We start from the raw sequence: 22,061 nt of genomic DNA on the forward strand, positions 1-22,061 counted from the left end.
TATAGTTTTTTAAAATGAAGGCGCCAGGCATCCTCGGAAATATTGGGCTCTATGGCAAAATTACCCTCGACACATCCCAAGTGGATTAAGTTCCAAAAGCCTCTAAAATCTTTTTGATCTAAGGCATTTTTTATTGCCTGTCATCTTTCCATTTCCCATTCTGCCTTTGCTTATAGAGTTACCTTTTGAAAGGAAGATCTACTTTCCCTAATAAATGCACAATCGCCCTTTCTAAGGGATATCAAAAGTGCCTTTTTAGCATCTCTGCACTTCGAATTGAACCAGAGGCTTTTACCCCTTGGTCGGTTGCTCTTCGTTAGTTTATTGGTATAAAAGAAGGGTGCCAGTGTTGCAACGAATTCCTGATAGAGGAGTGCTAACTCTGAATTAAGGATCTCACAGACTCCGGAGCTGATAAGAAGGTTTACCTTTTCCAGCATGGAGATGACACATAGATAGATTTCACTTATTGTATCTTGGGATTGAGATATTGCACCACAGTGGATGCGTCTACCTCCACTTACCACTATTAAATTATCTTGTTCCATGGCTTGCCCTGATTCTGGGACTAGTATATCCAAAGACAGGACCAGGGGATTGTGGTCACTTTCTGACCGGGGAAAGACACAAAACATGTTGCTTTGTGCCAGATTTCGGTATGTATTAAGATGTAGTCTATTATGGATTTGTGGGCTGGTTTGTTGTAAGTAACATAACCTTGATTATCATTGACGAACCTGCCATTACAGGCCCTCAGTGAATGTGTAAGGGTTAGGGAGGTCAATTGAAGGACCAGAGGGGTCCATCCCCTTATAGGATAGGCATTGGCAGCAGGGATCAATAGAGTTGCATTTTCCTCGGTCTAAATGGATAAAGGCAAACCATTTAGGGGCTCAAAGTGGCAGTTGAAGTCGCCACCTATGATGGAGGGTGCTTCCCCTGAAAGTGATTCCAACAAGGCTGCCAAATAATCCAACATTGGTGATGTATACCCATACTTTACTGGTCTGGAGTATACATTAATAATAGCAAAGTCGGGTAGGTCAGCCTTCGAAATGATGATGCATTGAATATCCGGTGTATAGGTGTCAACACGCATTACTGTATACCCCAAATGGGAGCCCACCCAAATACATAAACCCCCAGATGGTCTACCTCTTATACCTTTCACTGCTGGCTCACTACATGTTACAAATCCTACTCTATGTGGGGATTGTAAAGCCCAAGTTTCCTGAAAAAAGGCATATTTCATGCTCGTCTACAACATTGCCCCAGTCCGACTGCTCTAATTTAGCCCATAATCCTGCTATATTATAAGACATAACCTTGGTGCCATTAAGCGTTCCTTCCGTCCCTCCCGCAGATTTGGAAACTATATCTTGCCCAGGGGGGGTATGTTAAATTCAATAAAATAAAGATGAAGGGTCCTTGTTGTAATGTACATGTAGTATATTTATTCTTGAGATTAGATAGAAGGTACAGCATTCAGGTAGGAATGTAATATGGTAAGAAACCCCACCGGGAGCAGATAGCTTCCTGCTCAGCCTCCAGGTAACTGATAAATCCCTTGAATAGCAACAGGTGGAATCATGCATGACATCACAGAGACATGACATAGACAAGCAGACACTACACTAAGGAGGGACAAAGAGAGAGGAAGAGCAGGATATAACACACCTCCCTCCTTCAATTGAAAAAATGAATAAGATGAAACAGAAGATGGCAGAAGCAGAAAGGCAGAAGAAAGAAAGAACATAAATGCACCAGAAATAAACACCCTCTTCACCAAGATGGAAAGAAGAGGTAATATCAAAGGGGCGAAGGTACAAAGGTTGTACAAGCACCGTAAGCTAACAAAAGAATGTAAGCTTAAATTAAATGAATACTTAACATCTCAATACAAATGAGCAAAGGTACAGTATGGCTCAGTACCGTAGATAAAAAATGAAATATCAACTCCTCAAATTCGAATATTTTCGATTCCTCCAAAATAAAGCACAATAAAATGAGCCCAACTCCTCAAAGTAAACACATGAACTCCTCTAAACATAGAGCACCATAAAAGTGGTCCATGACAAAACGGCTCTTCACAGAAAATGCACAACTTCTCTATCAATAGAATAAAACTGAGAACATGCAGCTCCTCCCAGTAAGTAACAGAAAATCACCAATAAAACTGAGCCCTGCGGCTCCTGACAGTAAATAGATGAACTCCTCTAACCATAGAGCACTATAAGTGGTTCATCTGAAATGACAATAAAATTGAGCCCCTATGGCTTCTAATAGCAAGCGCATGAACACCTCTAACAATAGAGCACTATAAAGTGGTTCATAACAGAAATAAACATCAAAATTGAGCATCACTCTAGCTCATCATCACTAAGAATGAAAACAAACTGGAGCACCTCAACATAGTTGAGCACATAAATGACCCCAATAAGCAAAACGCCTACAAATCATCACCAAAATGAAAGCAAATGAGCACCTCAACAAAGGTTAAGCACAAATGTGACTCCAGTAAAGTAGGCAATAATAGAATAAATTATTTCAAAATGCATCACTTGCAAATCAACACACATAAAAGAACATGTAACAGCATACATATAGTCATAGTCATACATTCTTATATAGCGTGCAGTTCACCGCAAGGTCTCATGGCGCTAGCAGCTAAAGGATGGAGGACATCATATGTAACCTAGAACCAGATTTATAAGCATAGAGCATATAATCGATATTTAGCACATCACAGTACTTAAAAGAAACATCATGACTGACACACACACTGTAAATTAAAACAATAATAATAAAGCAGGCAAATCCTTCACGCAAAGTACTTGAATAATGCACTCAAGGATAAATTACAGCGCAAACAACACATTGCATAACTTAGGAAATATGCTAAATTGTTTACATCTTAAACATAACAAATCAAAATAATAAAAGTAGTCACCGTTGTCAGTTGAATGAAGGGAGACACAAACAGCTCTGTAGAAATCTCCATGGGTAAATGTAAAGAAAATCAAACAGTACCTTGTTGGAAAACACCCTTTTTTTCCAGGAAAATAAATAAATAAATAAATAAATCATGAAGCAGCAAACACCGGTGAGCGATTTCTCACCCGGGTTGTAGATCCAAAAACGTAGTGTAATGTCAGAAGTTAATGGTGTGCAGATCAAGTTCCAATTCTCGAAGTCAGGAATGTAGACAGACTCCTAAATGGTGTAGAGCCAAGCGCTGGCATGTGAATTCCAGCACAGTTTGCAGAGTATGCTTAGGACGTGGTTGGCAGAAATAGGCATCAGGTCTCAGCGTAGGCCACACGGCAAGCCAAATAACAAAGTAGAATAGCCGTCTCTTCACTCAAACTGCTAGTGCACAACCTCCAAAGTACCGAAACACGGAGTTCACACAGATTGATGCAGGCAGACTTTAATTTTAATTGCAGGATGTAACGGTCCCAGTAAGTAGCGCTTTTGTAAACAGGAGACCTTTAAACAGCAGGTTGGCACAAGTTGCGCAGGCAATAAACTGAAGTCACAAAGTGAGCTGACAATCTTTTAAACAGCGGATTCCTGAAATAGCACAGGCACACATAGGACAGACAGCAGCAGCAACGTTACTCACGTAAAACGCTGACTCACTAGATGAAAACAGGGAGACCTTTAAGTTTGCTCTCGTGCCAGATGATTCAGTAGTAGTATTACTTCAACAAAGGTTATTCCAATGCTCTGGGTTGAGACTGTCCGTTGGAACAAGACACCGGTGGGGCACCCAGATGCAGGAAAGTAATTTTAAATGTTTCTCTTCTTGTCTTTGGTTGCAATGATGTCCTTTTTAAATTCAATGAAGTCCTTTTTCTTTTAAATGGGTCCTTTTTTACCTCGTCGCCAGTGTTAAAATCAATAAAATAAAGATGATGGGTCCTTGTTGTAATGTTCATGTAGTATATTTATTCGTGAGATTAGATAGAAGGTACAGCATTCAGGTAGGAATGTAATATGGTAAGAAACCCCACCGGGAGCAGATAACTTCGTGCTCAGCCTCCAGGTAACTGATAAATCCCTTGAATAGCAACAGGTAGAATCATGGATGACATCACAGAGACATGACATAGACAAGCAGACACTAACACTAAGGAGGGACAAAGAGAGAGGAAGAGCAGGATATAACATACTTCTTTCTTGTACCCTTGGCTAAACTTGTAGGCCATCAGCGGAATTAGGCCGAAACGAAGTTGCATTAGTTGGAGGTTTGTGTGGACTTTCGTGAAAGATGCGAGATAGGACGGAAGAGTTTTCGGGGCATATCATTCGGGAGCCCAAGAACCATGAAAGAGCTCGGGACATGTTGCTCATCGAGTTCACTTGATAGGATTTTTGCTTGTTTGGTTAGGAGTTTTGTTTTCACATCGTTGGGGAGGGGGGATGACCATATGTCCTTTGCTTTGAGAGATTCAAGGCATGATGACAGATATTTACTCCAAGAAGTGTTGTGGTTGCTAAAGACTGACCATAAACAGCTCTTTAGGGTGTAAGAGCTAGCATGCGTAGTTTTTAAACAAAAACTGATGTAGCATGCGCTCATTATCCATCTCTGGGAAGACAATGAAAATTCTTTGCGGATTTGGGCATGGGCGGTTGAGGTTGGCAGTCAAAAAACCCTGCGGAAGCATGATGATTGAGCTCTGTCCAACCAATTGTTAATTTTGTCCTTGAATATTATTGCACCAAAGGAGATTGTGGGGAGAAGTTTTGCTGAAATCAATTTTATTAATGGTGCTAGATCCTGGGAATGCAGAGCGCTTTTCGTTCTTATAAAGGCCCCTTCCAGAGAGCCAGCAACAGCCTGCATTTCAGTTATATCTACAGAGGTTCTCCCTTTGTGATCGATCCACACCCCCAGATACTTGTAAGCAGTAACGGTTTCCAAACTCTTCCCTTCGACGAGCCACAGGACTTTTTTTGTTTTTCCGGACGATATTGTCATTGCTTTAGTTTTCGACATATTTATCTCGAGCATGTTCGTGCTGCAATGCTGAGCGAGGGAATCGAACAGTCATTGAAGGCCCACCTGGGTTTGGTCTAGCAGAATGGTGTCATCAGCATATTGAAGAGTTTGGATCTTCCTTGACTCTATTCCTGGAGGGAAAGCACGAATGGAGGAAGATCCGCGAAGTACAGATTGAAGAGCATTGGTGCAAGGATGCACCCTTGTTTTAAACCTCTGGTGGTGTAGATTTTATTAGAGGTCGACCAGCTAGATATAACTTCCACTTTTACCCTTGTGTCAGTGTGTAAGGCGATTAATGCTTTCAATAATGACTGTGGGATGCCATAGAATACAAAGGGATAAAGCATGTTAAAATGCTAGAGGGAAGAAGGCTAAAAGACACCTAATTCTCACCCTCCCTTGCTAGTATATTATATTATATCTAAGAAGGTCTCTTTGGGTTTTAGCAGGGCGGCCCCATACCTCTTATCCTAGTGGTAAGGGATCACATCATCTTCCAGCAGCTCTCTGCATGTGAAGCATCATCAAGTGTGTGTATTCCCTGTGCGTTGCAAATATTAAATACGCCTAAAGCCAGAGTTTGGCCACAGCTGTATGTATGTTATGTCTAGAACGTGCGAAGAACAGACCTCACAACAACCACTGTGTTGAGATATCCTTGAATGCCTCGGCACTCACTGTACAGACACAGCTGTCCAGTCATTAGTTATCTCTCGACTGGAATATGGTTGCTCCACCCTCTCTGGCTTACCCAAGTTCTCGCTGGCACCCTTAAAAGCCTGCCTCAACGCAGCCGCCAGACTACTCACAGGCTCAAAAAAATTCGATCACATCACTCCTCACTTGAAAGCGTTGAACTGGCTCCCCTTCGAGGTGAGGATTCACCTCAAGCTGGCATGCATCACGCACAGGGCAAAACACTATAACTCCCCTGCGTATATCGCACAGAAGCTTGTGTTATCCGGAGGAAACAGAAACTCACGATCGGCCAAAGCCCCCTACTCCGGCCTGCACATTTTAGGAAAACAAAAACCTACAATCGGGCTTTTGCTGGGACTGCACCAAGAATATGGAACTCTCTCCCTCTCGACAGCAGAAAAATCCCCTCCTTAGAACGCTTCAAAAAAGAGGCCATGTCCTTCCTCATGGGTAAATTCCTTGGCTAAACCCTTTCCCACTGCCACCTGAGAGACTATTGCCTTATCCTGCGACCTTCTACATTACTCTTGGGATTATTGTAATATATTGTAATGTTTTGTCCCGTTGTATAGCTTATCCTATCCCTCAATGTACAGTACTGTATGATATCCTGCCCTCCTACGACCCCTTGACTCTGTAAGCTCTCCGATGTACAAATCCCCTGTATATTGTTTTTGACCTGCCTTGACCTTGTATTACTTCTATGAATCTGTAAAGCGCTCTGATACCCTCACGGGTCAAGTTCGCGCTCTATAAAACCTTAAAATAAATAAATAAAGCTGATACCAAAGCAACAACATATTATTCTCATGTGAAGCAAAACATTCTACTAGGCTCAAAGCTATAATAACAATATGTGCTGTGTGCAGAAGCATCAGAAAGGTAAAATGGCGTTTAAACTCCTAATAAGCTCATGCTAACTTAACACAGTGTGTAGGCAAAGCATAACTATATGACAGGACAGAGTCCAGTAGCAGGGTTCAGGATAGCTGGAGCTTTTTCTGTCCCTGAGGCTTCGATTAGAAAGCCAGCCAAATAGCCTTGGAGTCACTCTTGTGGTCTGGAGTTCAAGGTGCAGTGCCAATTCTTCTCACTCACACTGCAAGGCAGCAGTGTACCTGAGCAGCCATTCTGGAAGCAGAGCAGGCCTTCTTCTGGGCCATCTACAGGTCCAGAACTGAGCTTAACAGTTGGGGCTGCGGGTCCACAACTTACAGCTTGTGCCAGTTTGAAGTGGGAGCAACGTCTGGAGTCTTCCCCTCCCAGAAGTGTCTGCAATTTCCAGCCTCTCTGCCCTGGTCCCAGTCTGTCTGGGGGCACAACAGGCTAGTGTGAAGTCCTTTGTGTGTGAGCTGAGCCAGTTCCTTTGAAGTGTGATAGGCAAAAGCACCATCCCCTCCCCAATGATGTCCAATACGGCCCAACTGCCTATTGTGGTGCTGTCTAGGAGATATACACAAAAGCCATCAGCCAACTACGTCCAGACGACCTACGTCTAGACGACCCCCGCAGTCTGACCGCATCCAGCACAATCTCGCGCTTTACCAAAATGCAAATGGCAGCTGAGATCGGGCAAAAACTTTATTCTAGCAGTCACACAATACCCTACTGCTGAGAATTCCAATGCGGCAAGATTGCTGGCCAAAGCACTTCAACTGCATAGAAGCAGCCTGGTCATCAGACAGCGGTGAGAAAGTCAAAGCCAGGCTCTCCCTCCTACCCCTTTACTCCACTCACTTTCTTCTTTATGCTCCATCTAACCCTCCTCTTTGTGCGCTGTTTGTTTTCTCACTGAGTCCTACCGGCTTGACTGATGCCCGGTGGAGCTACCTGATAGCTTTAGAGGAGATGGGCTGTGGACTTCCCCCTCGGCCTTCAGCTACCCAGCCGGACTTTGGGCTGACTCTCCTTCGTCTCTCCATCCATCCTTTCTCCCTCCTACACCTTTACCCCACCCCCTTTCCCTTCTAAGCTCCATTTATTTCGTCTTCCGAAGCACTTGAAATTTTTTCTTGTAACTGATGTAATTTTGTAATTACATCAGTTACAAGTTACCTTATGTAAAGCGCTCTGATACCTCTGGGTCTAGCCAGCACTATATATAAAATTCAAATAAATAAATATAAAAAATAAAACTACACCTGGTCATGTAACTCAGAAACAGGGTGCAGGACCCACATGGTTGGGACAACAAAATGCTAACACTATAAAAGTGGCATTTTCTAAATTGTGACTTAAAATCCGACTTTACCATTAATGAGAGCTTTAAATTACAATTCTTTAGACACCAAACTCCGCATTTCTACCTGTTCCCGTTGGAAATCATCACTTATTAAATGTAATAAGGTAACCCAATGGTATACTATGAGAGACGTGGGCCTTGCAACAGTGAAAAACTAAATTATTTTCAATACCAGAACTTGTAACACTTAAAAGTACATTTCCACCTTATTAAATATGTTGCTCCCTGCTCTCTGGGCTGTGTTGGTCCTACCCTTAGGGGTGACATATGTATTACAAAGGAAGGTTTGGGCCTGACAAAAGGTTTATTTTGTCAGATTGAAATGGTAGTTTAAAACAGCACATACAGGCCACAATGGAAGGCCCCAGACATGTTTAAAGAGCTACTTAAGTGGGTGGCACAAGGAGTGCTATAGGCCCATTAGTAACATTTAATTTACAGGCCCTGGGTACTTTCAGTACCACTGTACTAGGGACTCACAAGTAAATTAAATGTGCCAATTGGGGATAACAACATTTTACCATGATTAAAGGAGAGAGCACAAGCACTTTAGCACTGGTCGCAGTTGTAAAGAGCACAGAGTCCTGTGGCAAACAACAAGATTAAATTGGGAGGATGAAGGGAAAACGTTTGGGGGAAGACCATACAAGTCATATGTAGTGGTCACTGCTTTTTTGGTTACATGAGCATTTATAATTTTTAACTTTATCTTAAGTGTTATTCCTTAAGTCCCATAAAAGATCCCCATGTTTGCCCCTCAAGGAATAACATGCATTTGAATGAATGACTGGGAGAGTTCTTCTATAGCGCACAGTTATTTGAAAGAGTAACAGGTCAGTCTAGGCAGCTAGACACAGAGAGCAGCGAAGAACCGCAGGAGTCTTGCAATCACTAAAGCTTCAATAAGTATGTTTTCAGCTCATTCTTAAATTTAACTTCCTCCGTAATGGACCTCAGATGTCCAGGCTACTGATTCCACATGCCAGCCACTTTGACAGTGACGGAGGAACCTCCTCTGTGATGCTTTTTGAAAGGGGGAACCGCGATTAAGCCAGAATTACAGGAGTGCAGGGACCTACCTGGTTTGTATCCCTTGATCATTTCTTTGAGATACAAAGGCCCTTTGTTATGGAGAGTTTGATGTGTCAAAGTCAGTGCATTGTATATTTTGCATTGTCAAGCATAGCAGCTAGTGCAAGCTCTACTCGAAATAAGGATACTGATGGATATTTGGGTATTTTGTAAATTAGGCAGACATGTCATGTTCTGCATAACTTCTAACCGCTGGATCAGATATTCCAGAAAAACAAAATATAGAACATTGGCATAGACCAGCCTAGAGAGAATCCGTGTCCTGACCAACGTGACTTGTACATCAAGAGGAAGTTAAGAAGCTTCCACGGTATGCGGAAAATCCAGAAGAATGGCTTCACAATTGCTGACACCGAACCAAAGAAATTATAAGGGAACGCAGTTCATCAAATATGGTTTGTGACAGTAATAGCAGGATATTCTGGAAAAAAAGAAAAGAAATCTGGGAATCCCAACCATTTTCATAATAGCCACCTGTCTCATCATAATTGCTATAATTGTCTAGCAGTACAACAGTGGGTCTGTGTGGATCTTAATCCCCAGGTAGTGTACGGATTTCGCTGTCCATTGCAGTGGATATTCTATGGCGATTGGGGTCATAGCGGGAGTAAGTGGAATTATTATACATTTATCACAATTGGCCAAGGCCCGATAACCCCCAAAAATGGACCACCCCCTGAGTATCGGAGTAAGATTAACAGCTTGGTCATGGACATATATAGGCGGGTCATCTGCATATGCGGATATAATCGGGTTATAGCCCGGGAAGCTAAACCCCCCTCCCCCGTGATACTCGGGTAAAGCACAGGACAGGGGCTCGGCTACCAAAGCATATAATAATGGAGACAGGGGAGAACCCTTATGGATGCCTCTGGTAATTTCTATGACAGAGGAGACGGCATTGCCAAATTGTACTCTGGCCGTGGGCGGGCAAATAGAACCACAAGGCGGCGTTAAAAAATCTTACTGACTCCTATCCTGTGGAGAACGGTGAACATAACCCCCCATTCAACAGAATCAAAGATCATCCTTATGACAACAGGCCAGGGCATATCTACCGCCCGAGTCTGGATACAGCTCCTCAAATGTAACACCTGAACTCCGCCGGACCCACAGGAGGACTCCCCTGGCATCTGTCGTGAAACTGGTAGTATAACAGTGGCCCTGCATTCTACGCAGGGTCAGTAAATTATTGTCGGGTCTAAGATGGTTTTCTTGCAGAATTGCCAATTCTATGCTATGTCTCTTGAGATATCCGACCACCTTATGCACCTTTCTAACATTATGTAGGCCTCTGACATTTCAAGTAAGGAAACATATCGAACTATCAGCTCCCTCCCTATATGCATCCGCAATCGTTGTCTATTAGGCAAACTGCACCAAACATACCTGGTCACCAAACCATTCATGCATTTTTCCCAAGCAAACTTCTGATTAAGATTTCCAACCAAAACCCACCCATGCTATACGATCCTCCCAACAGTCATAGCTTCATTGTTTTCCACCCGTCCCTCCAAATAAACAATAGAACATTGAGTGGAGCACCCAATGCAGCTCTAGCCACGTATAACAATTGATAGAACAAATCGAACGTGCCCCCATTAATCCACACATTCCCCAAAAATCTCAACTATTACTATGTGAGTAGTAGGATGGGATACCATTCACATCAAAACTCTGGCCGCAAAAGTGACTGGTCTGGCAGGAAACGGCTGGCCTTAAATTTGACAGGTCTAGTCTTAAATTTGACAGGTCTGGCAGCAACTTGCTGTCCGCAAACACTCTGGATTTAAAATGGGTGACATCTAGGGCTAGTCCCAAAACTGACAGGTTTGACTGCAAAACATGGGGTAATTGTGTATGTGTGTTAAAAAAGTGCATAGAAAAAGTGTGTGCATGTAGTAGGGAAATGCCTGGGCATGTTTAAAACTGGGGGTTGCAGACAGCTGTTGGATGAACAGCTGCGGAGCAGTCCTGAGTCCCCCAGCCCAGGGCCTGGGAGGAAGACTGTGGCATGTAGGTGTGAGGTACTGGGTTTTTCAGAACCGGTACTGATCCGGTAACCCAGCGGTGTCAGGGACAACACCAGAAGACCTCGAGTACTTTCCTGATTCAGACCACAGAAACACGAGTCTTCTAGGTGAAGTCAAAGTTCGAATTTATTAGCTGCAACCAAGTAACAAGCGTCCTAGAAGTGCAACAGCATGTAGGTTCTCAGGAGACTGCTCAATTTACTAAAACTAGGCTTCTCTCTTTATACCACATAATGGTCTTCAGGCAAGCATTCTTAGAATTTACAGTGCACACATTCTTAGATTTACAGTAGGCTATTCACATATTTTCACTACAAAGAAAAAGCAGAGTCATGATGACATTTCCACATTTCAGTGTGTCCAGTTCGTGATCAATTACCTGGCAAGGCCGAACATTTTCATCAGATATCGGTGTACCCCCAATAAAACCGGACTCCTCCTCATCATAAAGCAAGAAGAAGAAAAGAGCAGAGCCAGGTGTGAGCAAGATTTGGGCAGGGTGTGTGTGCGATGTAAACAGTTTATGGCCTGTGTGCTTTGATGCTATCTCGTTCGGCCACTGGGAGAGGAACTGACCGAACAGGTTTGGCTTGGGGCAATTGTTCCAGCTCTCCCAGGTCACAGGGAAGTCAATGTAAGGTGTACGTGTCCTTCGATATCGAATTCAGCTGTAGTTATAAGCCTATGTGAAGGGCAACTCACAAAATGGCTGCCAAGCGTAAAATGGAACCCAAGGGTCCAAAACGAGAATGACGATTTCGAGGTGAAAACGTTACTCGATTATGACGAAAATGCTTGTGCATAGTGTACTAGCCATTATCGGTCTTTTGATATAAAATTCGTCATGCTACGACAAAGTTTGTTGCACGAGTCCAGAATTTTTCAGAACTACAAACCCTCCTTTTGCCCTTACATAGGCAATTTAACCTAATCTCATGCTAATCTGAGTCCAGGTCTATATTCCTAAAGTCATTGAGATGTTGCTGTAACATCATTCTGGTACTTAGTTCGTCTTTTGACACAGGCTTCCTTACACATGATGTAGCACAGAGGCCACATATTGCAGGAGCACACTGCACGCACGGACAGAACAGGAAAAGAATGGCTAAGACCATCCCAATGACCATCAGAATTTTCCATCCCCAGCCAGATATCAGTTCCCAGAACCATCCCATAAAAGACCAATCTCCTTTATCCACATGAATAGATTTGGAAATCTTATGCAGTTTGGAGATGCCCTGGTACACTGTTGGAGCGTTATCCGGTATGAAAATACAACAACTCGATTGGATCAATTTACATACCCCACCTCGGTCTGCAAGAATGACATCTAATGCGACCCTGTTCTGAAGGGTCATAAGTCGGTCCGACTGGAGCTCAGCAGTCAGGTTACTAAGGGCACCAGCCGTTTCGATCACAGTGGATTCAACTACCCTTGTCAACTGGCGAATGTTCCTGCTGTTCACCATAGGCCCCCAAAACGGCAGAAAACCTTTTGCGAAATCCCCAAACTCTTGTTCCGCAGTGTCGTCTTTACTCACAACACCCCTAACTGTCCTTGTCCTATGGTAATCTGCCGCGGCCGTGTAGGTGGGTGGCAGCAGGAATGAGATGAAACATGTGCCTGAAAAGTCAGGGGGCAGCCATGTATATGCTCTATCGTGGCAGATGAAATATGTACCCATTGCTGCTGAAAATGAAGGGGAGGTCTGAGACGGGAAGACATATGTTTTGGTACAGACACTATTCCCAAACTGAGCTCTGGGGTTTTTGCCATTTCCCTGCAGACATAGGTGACCTCGATGGGGTACTATCCAGATTGGGGAGGATTTCTTTGCTTGCTGGCTCTCACTTAAGGAAATTCCATACTTTGTTATATTCCATCTACTGTAGGCTTCCAGTTCGTCTCTGGGAAGAGTTCTATATGTGTTAATATCTTGGCTCATATTTCTGATTCCTGCTAGTAGTGCCTTGTTGCTTGAGTTTCTCCCTGTGGAACATGGGGAATATGGTTCGAGGGAGAATAGGAACAACGTTTGAAATGCCCACAAAGAACCGTAATAGCTAAATGGCAGGACAAAATACGGGATACCCTTATCGGTCGTATTTGGCATAAGTCCACATACCCAACAATTTGTCGTATTTATTACAATCTGGTGTTGGTGTAGAAGCTGAATGAATGAGTTATTTATGAATTCCAATCTTCTGGCAGACTCGTGTTCAGGTAGAGGGTGAAAAGAGTGCGAGGAAACAGTGGGAGGAGGTACGGGCGAGGTAGTGGGTGCGAATGTCGCTTGTGAAGAAAATAATACATATCCTACTAAAAACATCATTGCACTGAATAACAGAAAAATGCATGATATTAAAAATCGGCTTTTTGTCATTAATCCACATATTCTGGCTTTAAAGTTCATTAGTTTGGCAGGTCTCTCCATCTTGGGAAATTCCATCCTCTAAGTTGCTGCCCGTGGCGGGAGGTTGATTCTGCTACGGAGTGCTTCTGTTAGTTTAGGGCAACTCCCTTAGACCAACCAGAACTGTCGACTTAATCGTCTCCAGCTGCACTCCGAAGACTGTGGCAGCCGCGACCCTAGCAGCAGAACTGGATGGCGGTTCGAAAAAACAAAAAGTTAGCAAGTTTCCTAGATGAGAGCTGCACAATAAAATGAAAAAATAAATTGTATTTGTCCATAGTCATGGGTCTTGGCCACAAATTGTAGCGGTTCCTGTCAGACGTTGTCTGGTCCAGGAACAGGAGTTCAGGCTCTGCAGTGTTCAATCGAATCGATGGAGGCACAGCTTCTTGCAAAATGTTTTCACTTTCTTTTTCAGAGTTCGCTCCTTTTATACGAGCATCGCTAAAAGGTAGGAAGCAAGGCACAGTCTCGGCCTCGGAGTCAGCAATTTTCTCCTGGACCCACCGGTCATAGGGAAAAGGTAAAGGTACTCGTTTAACATGCACGCTGTGCACCCAGCTTTTCTTGCCGTGCACTCGGACTGCGGTGCGGGTTGCACTGATGGGGTCCCGTCCAGCGAGGCTGCTCGTTCTTGGTTCGCTGGAAGTTGCGCACTAGGACCCAGGTGCCAGGTTCAATAGCGTGGCCTGGATCGTCAGAAACTGGTGGTAGGGAACTGTGAACCTGTTGGTGTAAAACACGTAATTTAGTTGTCAATTCATACAAATAGTCAAGCAGCACAGGATGTTCTACCTCACTAAACTTTTTGGGTCTAGGCACTCCCCATATGTTGGCCGAACGGCCGAAGACTATTTCATAGGGACTAAGTTTCACTCTCGAGTGCACAGTAATTCTGGTGGATAGGAGTGCTAAGGGTAGAGCGTCAGGCCATGTAAGGCCAGTGCTCGCTTGAATCTTGGCCAATTTTAGCTTTAGGGTGCCATTGTAGCATTCTACTTATCCAGCTGATTGAGGGTGATTTGCAACGTGGAACTTCTGTCTGATGCCTAGCCCCTCACATACTTTCTTCATCACTCGTCCCACGAATACACTTCCATTATCACTCCAGACCATTCTCGGCATTCCAAACCTGGGGAAGAACTCTTTCACAAGGGCTTTCGCTGTGGACAAGGCAGTATTGTCCTTTAGGGGATATGCTTCTACCCATCTTGAGAAGGCACAAACAACAACGAGTACGTATTTTAAATTGTTGCACCTCTCCATGTCGATGAAATGTAGCTGCAAAACCTCGAACGGATACGTAGGAGGAGCAAAATGACCAGCTGGAGTTGGGGTTCCCCTACCAGGATTGTGTTTCGGACATACCATGCAATTCTTGACCACGTTCTCTGCGCATTTAGGAATTCCAGTATTTTGCCACACTGGGGCCAACAACTTGCAAATCCCTTTCGCACTGATATGAGCCATTCCATGAGCCATTGTAACCACTGCAAGCACGTACGCATCGGGTAGCAACCTTCTCTGATGCTCTGACAATTCAACCCAACAACCATTTGCATCCATTCTGCCCGTACTTTCTCTCCACATGTTCAACTCTTTCTCTGTAGCCACAGCTTGTATCAATTTCAAACTCTCTATTGTGTCCTCACACATTCCAACATCACCTACCCATCTTGCAGGGCCTACAACATACATTCGGCTCATCACATTCCTTGCTGTTTCTTTCGCGACTTCGTCAGCAAATGCATTGCCACGACCAACATCATCAGTCACCCTCTTGTGAGCACTACATTTTACAATCGCAACTTGCAGAGGCAAGGTCAGTGATTCAAGATGCTCATTCACCAACTGACCATGCTGGACCTTGGCTCCATGCGAAGTCAGAAATCCACGTTCACACCACAAACGTCCAAAACTATGGGCCACGCCAAATGCGTATTGGCTATCAGTATACACATTTACTTTCATTCCTTTCGACAACACACACGCTCTTGTAAGTGCAATCAGTTTCTGCTGCTTGAACTGAGTTATGTGGAATACGTGCAGCTTCAATGACTGTATGCAAAGTGGTGAAAGCATATGCTGCAGTCGTGTCACCATTCGGGAGCTTAAAGCATGAACCATCCACCCATAAGGTACCATCGCATTCAATGAGAGGAGTATCTTGGAGGTCTATTCTCCCTTTCGTTTCTTCTTCTGTCCTAAGAAAACAATCATGTTGCTCCTCAGCATTCTCTGTCTCAACTGGAATTGGCAACAACGTGGCTGGGTTTAATGTGCTGCATCTCTTGATGTGCACATGACTCGCTAGCAAAGTTAGTTCATAACCAGACAATCGAGCGCTAGTTTAGTGCTGCGTCTTGGTTCTGTTCAGTAACGTGTCCACTGCATGTGGAACCATGACCACTAACGTGTTGTTCATCACTAAACCAGCAGACTGTCGAATAGAGACAGCTGCTGCCGCTGTTGCTCTTAAACAACTTGGCAACGCTTTCGCTACTGGGTCCAAAGTCGACGAAAAATATGCACATGGACGCTGTTTGTCCCCAAAAGTTTGCGTCAACACTGATAATGCACAACCTTCTTTCTCACGGACATACAATGTAAAGGGCTTACTGTAGTTGGGGGTACCCAACACAGGAGCCGAACATAATGCTGTGCGCAATTCAGAAAAACTTTTCTGACATTCTTCAGACCAAGTCACAGGATTGGGCGTATCTTTACACGTTAATGCCACCAAGGGTTTAGCCAGTAAAGAAAAATTTGGAATCCACTGTCTACAGTACGATGTAATACCCAAGAAAGCACGCACTTCTCTCTGTGTTCTTGGCACACTTAATTTCGCTATTGCCTGAATTCTCTCTGGGGTCAGTTTCCTTCCCTCCTTTGATAAGAGATGACCCAAGTAGGTCACTTCTTGTCGACAATATTGTAATTTAGAGACACTTTGTGATGCAGATCACACAAATGACGTAACAAAGACAACGTGGCTTCTTTACATATTTCCTCAGAGTCTGCAGCAATAAGTAAGTCATCAACATACTGAATGAGGGTAGCGCCTTCAGGTAAAACAATTGTATCAAGCTGTGTTTTTGGAGCTTGACTATATATTGATGGACTTTCACAGTAGCCCTGGGGAGTGCCTTTAAAGCGGAAACTTCGCCTCCTAAACTGAAGCCAAAAATATCTCTACTTTCCTCAGCAATTGGGATGCTGAAGAAAGCATTCTTCAAATCAATCACTGAAAACCATGTTGCAGAGGCTGGAATCATAGTCAATAGGGCAGTAATGTCAGGAACAACTGGAAATTGTGGCACTACTATTTTGTTCACCTCTCTAAGGTCAATCACAAATCTGTACACAGGTGGCTGAGAGGGATCAGTTCGTTTCAAAACAGGCAGAACAGGACTATTGCAAACGTTACCTCTTGTCTCTTCAATCACATCTTTTTCAATCAAATCGTAAATGATCGCTAACAACGCTTTTTCACCTTCACTAGAAATTTTGTATTGGGGAATTCGTGGCATTCTGACATTGGCTTTCAATGTCACAACATATGGTGGTATTTCCAAGAGAACCACATTGTTAGGAAGTAGCCCAAAGAATATTAGGTAGAGACAACAATTCTGTCGGAATTTTATCCCTTGACAAATACATTGGAGAAACCACTTTCTTACCTAGTGTAAGTTGTACTCCCGAAGGAGAACAGTACAAAGTCGCATACAATCTTTTTAACAGATCTAATCCCAACAAGTTTTCACCGCAACCTGTTGTTAGAATAAGAGGTGCTTCGAATTCACAAGGACCAACAGACAGGGACATAAGACATGAAATCGGGTTCCTAACCGGGGCGCCAGAAAAACCTACAGAAACATTCATTTCGCCAGACAAAGGTGCGCCAGGGAGTTTTGAGTGCATCATAGAACTCTTTGTAGCACCAGTATCCAACAGAAAATGTTCTGACACACCTGATGTAATCACCTCAACGTATGGTCCACTCTGATCTACTGGAACTGAAACAACTCCCTCTCTTTGTCTATGGCTGTCCTAGCAATCGTTACCTTCCATATACTCATCTTCTGCATAGTAATCATCAGCGTAGTACTGAGCTGTCCTACCAGATGCGCTATTCTGCTGATCAAACCTATTCATAGAATTTTGAGGTGGAAGAGAGCGTGTATTCTGAGGGACGTTTCCACGTCCTCTACCTCTAGGTGTCTGCTGAAAACCTCTACCTCTTGTACCAGAAACACCATTCATGCGTTGTAAAAAAACGGGACAGTTATTCTTATAATGACCCTCTTCTTTGCAATACGCGCACTGATTGGGACCATATGGTAAACGTTGTTGGGAAAACTCTTTTCTTTGCGAGTTTCTCGAATACTGCTGAGGCTGCTGATAATCGTTCTGATAGTTATTCTGACCACCATTGTTCTGGCTACTACCACCATGTGGCGGGTATGCTTGCTGTAACAAGACCTTCGTTTTCAACTCTTTAGTTTTCTTTTCTGCTCTATCTTTCTCATCTTTGTCTCTATTTTCATAATACTGTGTAGAAGCCAATATCTGTGCTGAAGATGAAACTGCCCATGAACTCTCCGAATCCTTCAACTTCTTACACAACTCTGGAAGTAAATTGTGCACAAATTTATCGACGAACAGTCGCTGACCACCTTCTGTACTCATATCTTGACCACTATGGTCTACAAACGTTTCTTCAAACCTGGTGAAGAAATCAGACACTGTTTCATCTTTCTTCTGCTTACACGCAGACAACTTATCCCAATTTACGCGCAACGCAGGCATTATTGTTTTCGTGTAATCGATGATCTTACCAGGGAGTTCAGTAATCGAATCCTCGGGCTTAGCACCGCCTACTTGCCTATTGTCGGCATCTCTAAGATTAACCCATGTATCACCCAATTCAACCACATGATCTGTATGATGAATCTTACTCCAAATAGGTTGTGGAACAACATTGCCAAACAACATGTCGATGTCTGCCAAGTTCATAATACACGAACCCACAGTCTGAGTCAGCTCTTTATAGTACCCTGCTGGGTTTTTGTGTGGATCAGGCAAAGACTGCTTAATGGCTAAAACTTCCGCACGTTTCCAGGGGACATGCACCCAAACACGCTGAAAATGAGCCGGTACAGCTGGTGGATTATTAGCCGGACCAGCGGCCACTGCTTCTTTCCACACAGGAGGAACCTCTCTCATGGGATACTGTCGCGCTTTTCTCTTAACGGATGAATCAGGTTCAAACAACGACTGAGAAATACTCTCATTCCTGAATGACAGCAATGTTGCAAATGCTCTGTCAACATCAAAACCCACAATCGTACCCTTTGCAAACTCGAACCGGACGCGACACAACTCAGGCGGAATGGGCTTCAAATCATTTTCCTCCAAATCCTCATAAAGAAAAGTACACATTTTATCAAAGACATACCTCTGCTTCGGTGCTTCCCATTGGCGGAAGACATCCATAACAGACTCTAACTCATATCTTGCGGGGTCGGTAACCCATTTACACGCAAGGCGATCCAATATTTCTTTCTCTCTAGAATCAGGCAGTTGACTACGCAACTGTGTGCGTTCCGAATCAGGGGTCGTACTATGCGACCCAAAGAAAGGAGAGAAGAGACTAGTAACAGTGTTTGTCATTCTCTGTCGAACCGAAGGAGAAGTCGACAGGACAGGAGATAAAGCAGATTGAGAAGAAGCTAAGGCAGGAGCAGTAGTAGAGGAGGTAGCAAGAATGGGTAAATAAGTCGTAGGAGGAAAAGACGAAGCAGGTAGCAAAGTCGGTGGCCCTTGAGAAGGCTGTACTGGAGAAACAGGAGCCAGCTGAAGAATAGCTGGTGGATGCTGTGGAGGAACAGGGGGTATAACAACCATGGGTTGCGCTAAAGGATATGGAGGTGCTGTAGCATTTTGCGCATAGGGGGTTGGCGAACTTAACAAATTCGTCATTAGGGGATCTTTTTCAAGCTCTTTTGTTGCTTCCTGTCCTTTGTGCGGCAAAACTGGGTAGCACTTATCTACCGCTAGTTTCATTATTCTACTATTTGTTTGCTCTCCTGTTCTTCCTCATTATCCCTAAACGCAACAGCGGCTTGCACCATTGACATACCTCGTTTATTTTTCTTCGCTAATTTTATTTATTTCTGTCTGGCTTCCTTACGCCATAGGCGGAAAGAGTCAAACATTGCCGGCCGGGCTCTTTTCTTAAACAGTTTAACTTCGAGATTATCCAGGATTTCTGTGTCAAAGCTACCATATTGGGGCCATTTTAAAACACCATCCTTTCTGGTGTATTTTATCCACACTTCATTGTATGTTATGGGGCCTACCTCATGTTTCACATATAGTTCATAGGTTGGAGTTCCAATCGGAGGAACCGGACACGAGTCCTCCAATCGGGAATCCCTATTATTACAACCAAGACAAAACAAATTTCCAAGTCTGCTAGAACCAGGCATCTTCGCTCTTTAGTCTAGCTTCAAACTTCAAAGGATTATCATTTACGATATTCTCGTGAATACACGAGTCCTTCGGCTTTGGCGCTTGCAAGTACCAAACAAAGCAAAACTAAGGACTTACTGGGAGGCGCTCCACTTATACTTAACTGAGGTATGGATGGCTTCACCAGAAGACTCGTCTATCGTTTCGCTCTACCAAACATCAAGGGTCCAAATCAGGGCGGCAGTCAGGGCAGCAGTCCTTCGTAGCCGTCGGGACGCGGAGAACCTCGCAGCAAAGTCCTTCGGAACCACGTCGACATACAGGGGTCGCTGAAGTGGCTGGCCTTCCTCCGGAATTTTCACACGAAGCTCCTCACAAACCTCTGGCTTGGTCCGGTACCGCTGGAACCGCCCCACGTTGGGCGCCAACTGAGGTACTGGGTTTTTCAGAACCGGTACTGATCCGGTAACCCAGCGGTGTCAGGGACAACACCCGAAGACCTCGAGTACTTTCCTGATTCAGACCACGGAAACACGAGTCTTGTAGGTGAAGTCAAAGTTCGAATTTATTGGCTGCAACCAAGTAACAAGCGTCCTAGAAGTACAACAGCATGTAGGTTCTCAGGAGACTGCTCAATTTACAAAAACTAGGCTTCTCTCTTTATACCACATAATGGGCTTCAGGCAAGCATTCTTAGAATTTACAGTGCAAACATTCTTAGATTTACTGTAGGCTATTCACATATTTTCACTACAAAGAAAAAGCAGAGTCATGATGACATTTCCACATTTCAGTGTGTCCAGTTCGTGATCAATTACCCGGCAAGGCCCAACATTTTCATCAGATATCGGTGTACCCCCAATAAAACCGGACTCCTCCTCATCATAAAGCAAGAAGAAGAAAAGAGCAGAGCCAGGTGTGAGCAAGATTTGGGCAGGGTGTGTGTGCGATGTAAACGGTTTATGGCCTGTGTGCTTTGATGCTATCTCGTTCGGCCACTGGGAGAGGAACTGACCGAACAGGTTTGGCTTGGGGCAATGGTTCCAGCTCGCCCAGGTCACAGGGAAGTCAATTTAAGGTGTACGTGCCTTCGATATCGAATTCAGCTGTAGTTATAAGCCTATGTGAAGGGCAACTCACAAAATGGCTGCCATGCGTAAAATGGAACCCAAGGGTTCAAAACGAGAATGATGATTTCGAGGTGAAAACGTTACTCGAATATGACGAAAATGTTTGTGCATAGTGTACTAACCATTATCGGTCTTTTGATATAAAATTTATCATGCTACGACAAAGTTTGTTGCACGAGTCCAGAATTTTTAAGAACTACAGGTGTCAAAGTTGTAAAGGGTCCTCACAAACCTGCCTATTGTAATTCTCTCTCCCAAAAAAATAGGTTAATACAAACCCCTTATAAAATAATAAACCACAGCAACCCCTGAGCTTTGAGATGCGAAAAAAAGACAGGTGGCATGTTGAGCCAAAGCTTCCCATGAGACCCTGAAACAAGGTGCCAGCTGTTAGGATGTAATAAACACATCGCTAAGCCCCTGGTCCCAAATTTGACAGGTCTGGCAGGAAAATTGACAGGCTGGTCCCAAACTTGACATGCCTGGCAGGAAAATGGACAGGCTAGTCCCAAACTTGACATGCCTGGCAGGAAAAACTCTGGCCTTTTAAAAGAAAAATTACAGGTGATGGGTTTAGGATTGGTGATGGATCCTGTTCCCGGGATCCCACCTTCCTAGGAGAAGGACCAAACAGCTTTAACACCTGAGCCCCATTATAAAAAAGTGACAAGAAGGTGTAGAGAGTTTTGCGAGGGCCACCCAAACACCAGTGCATAGCCCTACTGTTCCCGGGGTAGGCCTTGAGTTTGAGTAACAGCTGTCAAAGTAATAAAACGTTGTACTGTTTATACTGTACAAGGATAGAAAAGGTTCCCACACAAAGACCCCCATGACATTGTTCTAAACCCCCAGAAGGCCATAAAGGGTTACTTCCCAAACGCCCATTAAAAAAAAACCATTGGGAGCGACTTGCGTGGATTGTTTTGGAGGCAGAGCCAACCCTTGGAACTTAAGGCAAGAATGGAC

The sequence above is a fragment of the Lissotriton vulgaris genome, unplaced genomic scaffold (assembly GCF_964263255.1).
Source record: "Lissotriton vulgaris unplaced genomic scaffold, aLisVul1.2 SCAFFOLD_1781, whole genome shotgun sequence".
In the NCBI taxonomy this organism is placed as follows: Eukaryota; Metazoa; Chordata; class Amphibia; order Caudata; family Salamandridae; genus Lissotriton; species Lissotriton vulgaris.